This window comes from Antechinus flavipes, chromosome 1 (genome assembly GCF_016432865.1).
Source record: "Antechinus flavipes isolate AdamAnt ecotype Samford, QLD, Australia chromosome 1, AdamAnt_v2, whole genome shotgun sequence".
Taxonomy (NCBI): Eukaryota; Metazoa; Chordata; class Mammalia; order Dasyuromorphia; family Dasyuridae; genus Antechinus; species Antechinus flavipes.
Window position 1 is genome coordinate 384,434,104 of NC_067398.1, and position 12,168 is coordinate 384,446,271.

A 12,168-nucleotide genomic window follows, 5' to 3' on the forward strand; every position below is an offset into this window, starting at 1 on the left:
TCAATCACATGCCTCAAAATTTAAATGGATCTCATTGATGTAAATACTCTCTCTAACAATGCAACTTGGAACTTGGACCTACTAAGCCATCCTGTAACAGTATTACTCTTGTCTTCCAGCAAATCCTTCACAGAGACTCTATCCAACACATAGTCAGTTTTTTTTTAATATTCTTTTCATATTACATGGATGATGGTGAAGCAGTCCATTTTTTCCTGGATATTTCTTAGTCTAATAATATCTTTTATACTGTTTTCCTCTGCAACTTAAATGTAATTGAAACTCTCAGCTCTTCTCCCTACATCAGTGCCAGAATCTGCTGCTGCAGCTGCATTTTTGAGATAAGATGGTGGAGGTAAGAATAAATGGATTTGGCCATATCAGGGGCCAGGATACTAAATTCAACTCACCTCAGGTAGATAGATGTCATGACCATCAGCAATCCCTTCATTTACTGCAAATATATAATTTATTTGTTGCAATATGGTTTTCACCCATGACAAGTTGAAGGATACTGTTAAGGCTGAGAATGGAAAGCTAATGATCAGTGGAAAAGTCACAGGATTGTGATCCCAACAATATTGAATGAGAGATGCTTAAACCAAGTATGTATTAAAGTCCACTGTTATCTTATCATGAAAAAGGATAAGGTTTGAGCTAAGTTTGTCATTATTTCTACCTCTTTTACTGATATATCTATGTTCATGATGGGATTGTACTATAAGAAATACAATCCTTTAAAATGATCAATAATGCTTTTGCACTACCAACTGCTTGGTCCCCCTAGCTAAAGTTATTCATGCCAACTTTAACATTGTAAGAAGACTCCTGGCCACAGTACATAGCATTTTATTACCTAGAACACAATAGATGGCCCTTCTGTCAAGATACAATGTAATGGTTGTGGTACTCCTAAAAACATCATCCTTGTTTTCATTGTTGTTTGTAACACTGCTAGCAAAGTCTTCCTTGAACTGAATGAAAAGACTCATAGTCATAGGATTCAATATACTCTCAGTATATCTGTTGTGGATTTGACTAATTAGAGAAACCTGCCACCTATGATAATATCAAACAATGTGGTGAAACAAGTGGCAGAGGGACCCTTGAAATGCATCTTGAACTACATAAAGTATTAGGTGGCATTCTGTGATTTTAACAATGATGCATGCTTTTGTATTTTTGATGGTGGTTCTGATATCATCCTCAGTGACCATTTTCTCAAGCTCATTTCCTAGTATTATAATGAGTATAATTATAATAACCATATAGTAGACTTCGTGGTCCACATGACCTCCAAGGAATAATGCAAAAAGCCTTAGCTTTTTGTTCCCAGCCAAAAGAGTTCTACCATTTGGAAATCTACATTTCTAACTTATTTTCCTATACTAGGGATCTCACAACTAATTTACAATTCTTGCCCCAAAGTACCCTATAGTAGGAGAGAGAAGCATAGGGTTGTATACCATTAATAAAGTCATTGTAATCAATTGGGTTTTGGAGAGGAATGGGGAGGCAATTGGGATTGTGACTTGCCCAGGGTCATACAGTTAGTAATTATCTGAGGCCAGACTTGAACTCAGATTCCCCTGAAGTCAGTGTTGGTGCTGTTTCCCCTGTGCCTTCTAGTTGTCCCTTATGAATAGTTTAAAAATGGAAATGAATGCATGTATTTCATTACATATACACACATATACATATACATACATATAATATGTATGTTTGTGAGTATATTTTTCTAAAATATAGAGAAGACCATTTCTCTAAAATGCTCTTCACACAAAATATACTTAATAAGGATAGATATGTTTATATATTTAAATAAATATAATATGCTTACAGTATTCCAATGTACAATGGAAAGAGTAATGTGCATTCTGAAGGATCACTTGAAAAATAATGAGAACTTCACAACAAATCAAAATAGCAGATATATGTACTGGAAATGATTATTTGGCTCAACTAATATTTACAAGTCCCTACTATGTATATAGTATGATACAAATTTCTGGGACAAGATATTTTAAAAAAAATCTTCCTTCAAGGATATTATAATCTAGCAGAAGGAATAAAACAGGCACATAAAAATTCCATGAAGAGAATCGTAATAAATCCCATGAGATCATGAATGGTCTTCCAAGAGGCTGAAACTTGGTAAAAGAAACAACAATAAATGTTCAGACTAATTTCATCCTCTTGTTGCAAGTTTCTCACTCAGTGATTTGAATCTGCTCAGACTGATTATCCCTCATCTCCCCCATGCTATTTTTGTTGTCTATAATATTCAATTACCATTATGAAAAAAACGTGGCATCTTCAAGGTCTTTGATGATCCTCCTTAGCTGTTGGCTAAAGCATTTCATTTTTGTCCAGTAGCCCAAGCATCATTCATTTTAGATAGTTTACTCTTCCCTTGACTCTCTCTAGGTTGAATTTACTAATGTAGAAATATGAAAGTAGGAATCTGGACTCTTGTTTAGTAAAGCTGATGCCTACATTCCATTTACACATTGAAGATGGGATAAAATGGAAAAGTAGGTTATGGACATCAATACATACATATTTTGGCATTGTGTGGGCACTACAGTTGTTTTGTCTTAATATTTGTGTATATGGTTCTGTGGGGTTTGACATCTCTATTCTTTTGTCTGACAAATCTGCGCACTGGCTTGTAAAAAAAAAAATCAATATTGTTTTTCCCTGGCACTTTCTCCACAGTTGAGTTGATTTATTATTGCAGTTCTTTCCTTCTCCTCCCCCCATGCCTTTTTTTTAATCAATCTGCTTCTTTTGCTTTAGGGTTGAGTACCTGATAACACCACAAGGCAGATGACACAGATCTTCCATGACCTTATCCCCCTTGATATCTTGTCCGCTGTGACATAGCGCTAGCCATCACTCTAAAGGGAAGAGTTAGCTTATGAAGAATCTTCTAAATTATTCTTTGTTATTTTTAAAATGTGACAAAGAGGAAGCACTAAGAAGAAGCACTAGCTTCTGGTTTTATTTCTCCACATGAATCCATGTTGGTTCTTTTTATATTTTCCAAATAGTTTTAAGTTTTTTTCCCCAGCCATGCTTTCAAGGGAGAGTTGCTTTTATCATCACATACACTTGAGCAAAGTAAGATGTACAGTTTCTGTGACAGAGATTGAGCTTGGTAAAGGAGAGGGGATGGAAAGCAATGAAGTTGAGACTATTCATTCAGACAAGGACCCTTCCTTATCTGCTTGAAATACAATTTTAAAAAAATAGATCTTTTTGTTGTTCTAAGTAATTTGTGACTGTTTTATGGAAATAAGGGTGAGACTATTCATTCAGAAAAGGGCCCTTCCTTATCTGCTTGAAGTACAATTTTAAAAAAGTAGATCTTTTTGTTGTTCTGAATAATTTGTGACTTTTATCATATTCATCTTCCCACATCTCTGGATGTGATGATTGATTTTCAATTCTACTGTGGACCATTTTCTAATCATCAAACAGCAACTTCTCTTACTGCTTAAAGGCAATGAAAGTTATTTGGAAAAACTAGACCTGTGAAACTCTTCTGAAATTGAGAGAACATCTACTTGCAGTGGGATCTTAATATACTTTTGTAAGAGAGCAATAGGATCATGGAAAGTTAGAACTAGGAACAATCTTAGAGTCAAACAGTCTAACTTCAATCCTTACTCTTTTTTATAGAATAGGGAGATAAGTAATGAGGTCCAGTAAGAAAAATTAATTATATAGATAATGATAATGAAAACTGTAATTTATATAGTATTTACCATGTGTCAAGTACTGTACTAAGTTCTGTACTTTTTAACACATTTTATCATCACAACAACCCTGAGAGGTAATTGTTATTATTATCCCCATTATTTGCCCAGGGTTTCACAGCTAGTACCTAAAACTGGCTTTGAACTTAGATTATACTCATACCAAATCCCACATTCTATAAGCTGTGCCAACTAGGTGCACCAGGGAAAGACAGGGGAAGGATTCAAACACCAGTCTTCTTATTTTAAATCTAGTACTTTTTCTGTTATACTACATTAACTACATTCAAATATTGCTTCCGACACAATGTTTGTGATCATGGCCAAATCACACCTCTGGATAAGTCACTTAACCCTGTTTGCCTCAATTTACTCCTTGGTATAATGAGCTGTAGAAGAAAACAGCAAACCATTCTAGTATCTTTGCCAAGAAAACCCCAAATAAGTTGACAAAAAGTTTTACATAATGGCAATGACTGAACACAACAACAAAATAATGAAGACTAATTATTGAACAATAGATTTGTTAATAAATAAACAGTTTTTAGGGATATTTGTTAATAAATATTTAATATTTTGACAACTGGCTGAAAGAGCTGAAATTCTAGGAAATGTGGAAATATTGGGGATAATATGAAAATTGTGTCCTACTTCTTTTTATAAAATAGCATTAATTTCAAGTAAGAAATCTTACCAAGTATAGAATTCTATAAGGTCTTGGCCAGGTCTTACAAAATCTCCTTATACATGCAATTGCTGTAAATAAATATAGAATAAGCTAGTACTCCAAGAGCAGTTGTCATAGGAAGAATTTTATTAAGAAAAGAAATAAAACAAATTTAAAGTGGGGAAGGGTTTAAAAAATGAGTTCATAAAATAAGGGATGGAAAAGCCTAGAACACAGATTCTTACTTGTATCCAAGAATGTTAACTAGCTAGCTAGCTAGATCAATAACTGTATTTCAATATAACAGGTTTACTTTGTAGTCTTATGTATTTTATTATATGCATTTAAGGAACATTATTCTGAGGAAGAAGTCATAGTTTTGATCAGGCTGTCAAAGGGTTTATGGCCCTTAAAATATTAATAGCCCCTTATGATTTTAACAATTTTATATTCAGTCCTATGGAATGACATTGCATACAGATTTATGAGACAAAAGTAAGCATGGGGGGAAAGTATTCTTAGTTCTTTGTTCTGCCATAACTTTTACCTCATCCAGCCTGATGTTATCAGAATGAGTTGTGCTATGATCAAGAGAGATATGAAAATCTTTGAGATGACTGCAACTGTTATTGGACCTAATTTTATATTATGTATCTTGAGCTCATATATTCTTTGATGATTTTCAGTAAAGGGACAATTAGATACTTTTGCCATTAATAGTGTTCATTCTATGTTAACTGAGACTATAAATATAAATTCTAATACAATGGAAAGCATCCTGGATGAGGAGTCAAAAGATTGTGAATATCATAAATTCTCCTTGAATCTCAGTTTTTCTTCTGTTACATGAAATTATTGCAATATTACATGAATATTGCAAAGGGCCTTTTCAGGTTAAAAATTATATGATTCTATTGATGTGTGAATGTGATATATCATGATATAAGGATTGGTTGGGGAAGTTTCCAACTTTTTCATCCTACCATTTTGCAAGCTTCAAGAATTTAAAATCACTAAGATCTTGTTTTTTTTTTTCCTTTTTCCTATAGGGTTTTTTCAGCTTCTGACTTATATCCTGTGATTCTCTATATTTTCTAGTGAACACACAAAATCAGCTGTCACTTTTCTGAGATGAAATCACAGTTTGTTACCAAAAAGATGTATGTCACACTACTTGCTTCAATCAGAGTGCCTCAAACAAACTCTTAATGCCTCCTGCTTTTTAGTGATTTCATTAAGACTTTGGTGTTTTTTAAATGTTTTTGGTGTTATTTCCAGAGGACTTAAATTCCAGATTTCTTGCATATTGTTTTTTTTTAATAGATAAAAAGGTTTTACCTATTCAATAAAGAGCAATTGATTTAGTACTTTCAAAATGGGCCTAAATTATATTTTCCAGACGTGCTAAACTTAAATCATTCTAGGAACTATAGATGTGCATTAACTATTTCAGAATCATGTAATTTGAGAGAGAAAGATGAGCATGAGATTTGTTAATTTAATCTGTTTCAACTAAATATTTAAACAAAGTCACATGATTAGTCAATGTCAAAATCTAAGGTTCCTGACTCTTCTACACTTTTCACATTTTATAGATGATAAATTTTCTCTAATTCTAGTCTTTATAAGATTTAGGTATGACTTATAATTTTGCTTCATTGAAACCCATCATGAAGGTGCTAAAAATTCAGCCATTGATGATACAAATGAGTGAAAAATTTTAAATCAAAGATAAAAATATGTTTTCATGGTAAATATTTTACTATGATTGTTCTATGTATTTCTTTTCATTCAAAAGTACTTTTAAGCATATAGTTTTTTCTTTTTTTCCTTCCAATTTCTTTTCTTCCTCTAAACCCCTTCTCCTACTCAATAAGAAGGCACAAAAAGCAAAACCTATTATACTTATATGTAATCGTGCAAAACAAAATTTTATATTAGTCATATTAAAAAAAAGAAGAAAAATGCTTTAATTTTCATTTTGAGTCCATCACTTTTCACTCTGGAGAAGAATAATATATTTCATCATGGAATTTTTGGAAATGTGGCAAGCCATTTTGTTTATCAAAGTTAATATCTTTCAAATTTTATCATCTTTACCATATTGCTTTTCCTGTATAGATTTTTTCTCTTGATTCTACTTATTTCATTTTGCATCATTTCTTATCAATCTTCCTAAATTTTTCCAAAATCACTCCCTTCATAATTTTTTACAGATAATAGTAGTTCATCACATTCATATAGTATAATTTGCTCAGTCATTCATCAATTAATGGACATGCCTTCAGTTTCTAATTCTTTGTTACCACAAAAATAGATGCTTTATATATATATATGTGTGTGTGTGTGTGTGTGTGTGTGTGTGTGTGTGTGTATATATATATATATATATGTATGTATTTGTACACATGAGTGCTTACTCTCTATTTTTGATATCTTTGGGATAGACCTCCAGGACAAATATTGCTAAGTAAAGTGGTATGTACATTTTAATAGCCTTGTGGGCATTGTTTCACATTGCTTTCCAGAATGACTAACAAAGGTCATTTGAAGTATTTCTATTCAATGACATATGCTATTGACTCTCACGTATTTGAAAGACTGTCATCTAGCAAGATTTGATTTGTTTGGCCCTGGAGGACTAAACAAAAAACAGTAATAGCAAAGAAGCATAAGTTGACCACTTATAAGGAGTGACTTCCTAAGGAATAAAGTTATCCCAAAGGCTTGTTTGGGAAGTAGTGAGTTTCCTCTGACCAGACGTCTTCAAGCAAATATTAAATTATTATTGAGCTCATTCTGTAGAAGGAATTTTTTTATTTGACTACTATATGTTGGATTACATGTTTTCTGGGTTTATTCAACTTTGAGAGCCCATGGTATTATCAATAACTGCAATCATAATCATAATAATTCACATTCCAAAATATTTTATTTTTATATTTCCTACTTATTAGAATTATCTTTTGATGCTGTCAATGGGCATATTATTACTTTCTCTTTGCAAAAAAAGAAGTGAATCATACCTCAATGCTAAATGTTGGAGAGGATGTGGGAAAAGTGGGGCACTAATACATTATTGGTGGAATTGTGAACTGATCCAATTATTCTGGAGAACAGTTTAGAACTATGTCCAAAGGGCTATAAAATTGCATGCCTTTTGATCCAGCAGTGGATCTGTAACTTAACTGTAACCCAAAGAGATCATAAAAAAGGGAAAAGGACCCAAATGTGCAAAAATGTTTGGGGCGACCCTTTTTAATAGTGGCAACGAACTAGAAAGTGAGTGGATGCCCACCAGTTAGAGAATGGCTGAATAAGTTGTGGTGTATGAATGTAATGCAATATTATTGTTCTATAAGAAATGATGAGCAGGCTAATTTCAGAAAAGCATGGAAAGACTACATGAATTGAGACTGTGTGAAATTAGCAGAACCATGAGAACATATTACACATTAACAACAAAATTATGTGATGATCAACTGCAATGGGCTTGACCCTTTTCAACAATGAGGTGATTCAAGGCAATTCCAATAGATTTGAGATGGAAGGTGCTATCCTTATTCAGAGAGAGAACTATCAAGACTGAATGTGGATCAAAACATAATATTTTCAGCTTTGTTCTTTGCTTGCATGGTTTTTTTTTCTTTCTTATGTTTTTCTTCGCTTTTGATCTGATTTATTTATTACACAGCATAATGAATATGGAAATATACTTAGAAGAATTGCACATGTTTAAGCTATATTGTATTACTTGTTGTCTGTGGGAGGGAGAGGAGGAAAGGATGGAGAAAAATTTGGAACACAAGTTTTACAAAGGTGACTGTTGAAAACTATCTTTGAATGTATTTGGAAAAATAAAAAGTTATTGAAAAAAGAAGTAGAATTTTATGATGAGATAGTTACACAACTATATGCAACAAATATATTAGTATAACATGTTATATATTTATGTGCATGTGTATATACCATTTGGTACTTTAATGATGTAGCTATATGGCTCTCAAAGGAAGAAATTAAGCTGATTTTGTAATCAAGATTCCCCTAATTCCTTATATTGGGGGGCTCAGTAAATTTTCTTGACTCCCCCTCTGCCACAGAGTAATAGTAAATGCTCCATATTCTCCATGCTCTTAACATGAAAATATAAGTGAAAAAAGTGATTTTTTTCCTTATTGCTTATGAAACAGCTTTGATATATCATGGAGATTTACTATTTTTTTTTTTAATCTTTATCTCCTGGAAATACATTCTCACTCACTTGAAATTAAACTGGTATTCTCCATACTCATGTGATTTCTGGAGCACCACAGAAAAATGGGAATGATTTCATATCCAGCTTGAGCTTTCTCTTCTGATTGGAACTCAGAATTACGTCTTGTGATCAGTGCCCTCAGGCTGTGTGCATTTAAATTTCTTATGTAGGGTTCACTGCAAATTGAGAATTTCACAGACATAATGAAGAGTTATAGTCTTAACTCTCAAGTGACAAAGTGCAATACCCAACTTAAGTAGGTAATGTGAAGGGCCCTGTGGGAGTGAGAACAACCTAGCTCTTACTATTAGCAGTAGGAATCACATCTGTTTTGAGGCTGCCTGACATTTATATCTAACTTTGTGACTTATCAAGAGGCCACAAATATTTTTGTAATCTATAAAAGATTCAAGATTTTGGATAATCATTTATCTTGTTTCTGACAAGCTCCTATATGGTCCCCTCAATAAAGTCAGTAATTATTAATAGTGCAGGAAAGTTACCCAAACATAAATAATGCTACTTGTTATATAGCATTAAACATAGTTAAACATTTGGGTAATAACTCTGTGTGTATGTATCATAGTCAAACTGTTTTGATACAGAAATCATTGCTATTGTATGTATTTTAAAATACCAAATTATACACTATCCTGAGTTTACATAAAGGCCTGTTATGGACTTTATTCATCAAACACTAATTAAAAACCTATGTGTCAGGCACTATGCTTAGACTCTAGGAAAAGAATAGAGTCAGACTAAGAATTTCTCTGCTTTAGGGAACTATTGATGAGAACACTTGCCCTACTAATATAGTTTGGCATCAGATCCATATCTTATAAACTTGCTGAATTATCCAAAGTACTAAGAGGTTAAATTACTTGCCTAAAGTGACACATAGACAATATGTGTGAGAAGCAATCCTTGAACCTAAATCTTCTTGATTCTTATGTGCTATGACCAACACTGCACTACATTATACTATACTATATTTATGGAGATGGCTATGAATAAAATAACAAATATGAACTTGTCTCTTCCCTCAAGAAAATTACATTCTGTTTTATGGAAGCATCAATCAATTATTGAACATTTATTAAGTTCCTATTAGGTGCCACACATTTAGTTGACTTCTAGGGACACAAAGACAAAGGTGAAACTACCCCTGCTTCCAAGGAGCTTACATTTTTGTCAGAGAAGATAGTGCATACTAATATAGAATGATTAAGAAGCAGAAACAACCATCACAAGTGGAGGACTATCTTTATCGCCTTTTATACTTTAATTCTACCAACTATATTCCTTCCAGTGAGACTGTTAACAGGCTTTAATATTTGCTCAATATTATCTGTTAACGGTCTTTAAGGCCTTGCCATATGCCCTTCTTCTGTGCCCTGCAGACTTCCAGTCATCTGATCTACTGTTGTAATCCAAGAATTCCTGTGCCTTGGTTTGTGACATGTCACTGAACCTTTTGGATTTCTGGGCTTTTCCATCTGTCTTGCAGTTTTTTCTCTCAATTAGAATATTAACTCCTTGGAAAAAGGTTCTGTTTATTTTATCTTATTTGCATCCCCAATGCTTAATGTAGTACTAGGCACAAAGTAAGTGTTTAATAAATGATTATTTTTTCATTAGTTCCTCTAAGGGCATAAAGAATATATATTCAACACACTTAAAAATAGTTAAATACAAAATAGTTAGGGAGGGGCAATTAGTGACAAATTGGGCAGAGTACTGGTCTAGGAGAGAGGGAGACCTGATTGCAAATCAAGCCTTAGATACTTATTAGTTACATGATCCTGGACAAACCACTCAATCTGTGTTTGTTTTAAAAAGCCCTTCCTGAATAAAGGCTTTGTCCTGGCAGAAGACTTCATGTGGCAGAATAAAATTATTTCATGAAGTGTTACATTGCCTTGCTGTAATGAGGGTTCACTTGAGGTTGGGTAAAACAAATTTATAATGTTATTTATAATGTAATAACGTTATAATTGTTATAAAATGTTATAATGTTATAAAATTTATAATGTTGTATGTCTTTTCTGAATGCTATTCAGACGAATGCGAGTAGGTCTGAAAAAGTGAATGATGGAAGCAATCCAAAGCTGAAGTTTGATCATATACAAAGTGAGAAAATTACACAAACTGATTGCCAAGTTTTCTTTCAGCTTTGATATTTTGAGAATCCTTTTGAGTAAATGTTAGTATCTCTTAGTTTGGAGGAAAATATACTGGATTTAACTCAGAGGATCTGGATTTGAATCCATCAACTAATGATAGGATCTTGGAATATATTTAATATTGAAATAAAGGAGTTTTTAAGGACTGAAACATAATTAAATTTTTGAACTATCTTTTCACAGCTCACCTTAGATATAGTTCAGTGTATCCAGAGTTTAGACATCATCTAGCCCTGTCAGCACATTTTACATTTTACAACACATTTTACGTATGGCTAGTATATAGGCTTTCAAAAAAATTCAAATTCAGGTATAAGCTTCTTAATAGGTTGTGAAGAAGAAATAGGTCAACAAATAACTCATCCTCAATTTCCTTAAGCATAAGGTGAGGGTATTGGATTAGACAATCTCTAAGATCACTTTTGCCTGCAACTTGTGTTTGTTATACCTTTCCAGCATGTTAGGACTCATCAATTTTTTCTTAGCTTTTGAAAACCCAACAACACCTTCATGCCTCAGTGATATATCAAAGGTGAAATTTAGGGGAAGAAAGTAAATTATGAAATAACCGTTAGTAGTTTGGAGTTCTGCAATGGAGTGAATTCTGTGTTTTAATGACTAAGTTTTAACACTTATTACTCTTGTGACTTTGAAGGTTCTTTTGATCCTCATCTGTAAAAAATGTAGTTTGAACTAAATGTTTCCAATAGCACATTTAAATTACAAAACAAAACAAAACAAAAAACCTGTGCTTTCTTTTCTGTGAGTACAAAATTAGCCCTGGAAATTATATTCTCCAATTGCTTAGACTTCTAGTGCATTTAAATATCAAGGAAACCCATGATATTTTAGGCCATGATTTCTTAGTGGTCTTTCCTCTCAGTCCCTGGAAGTACCACCTATGACAAATGAATAAGATCAGATTTCTTTTTATCTTTTTGTATCAAATATTACTTGCACTTATTGTGCTATCTCATGAATCTTTCTCCATTGATAAGTCACATTTATAGCCACTTCAGAAACATAAATGACCTTTGAAGACACTCTCACTAGCCATCTCAAACCTTTGAAAAATAACAATAATAACTGAGCCCTATATAGTGATATATAGTTTACAAAGCACTTTGCCAACAATATGCCATTTGAACTTTACCACAACCTTGGGAGGAAATTGCTACTCATTTTATGAAGCTGGAACCTGAACTCATATAGGCAAAGTGATTTGCCTTGGGTCATACAAGCATAAATATGAATAGAAATATTTGAATGCTGATCTTCATGTCTCAAAGTCCTCATGATATT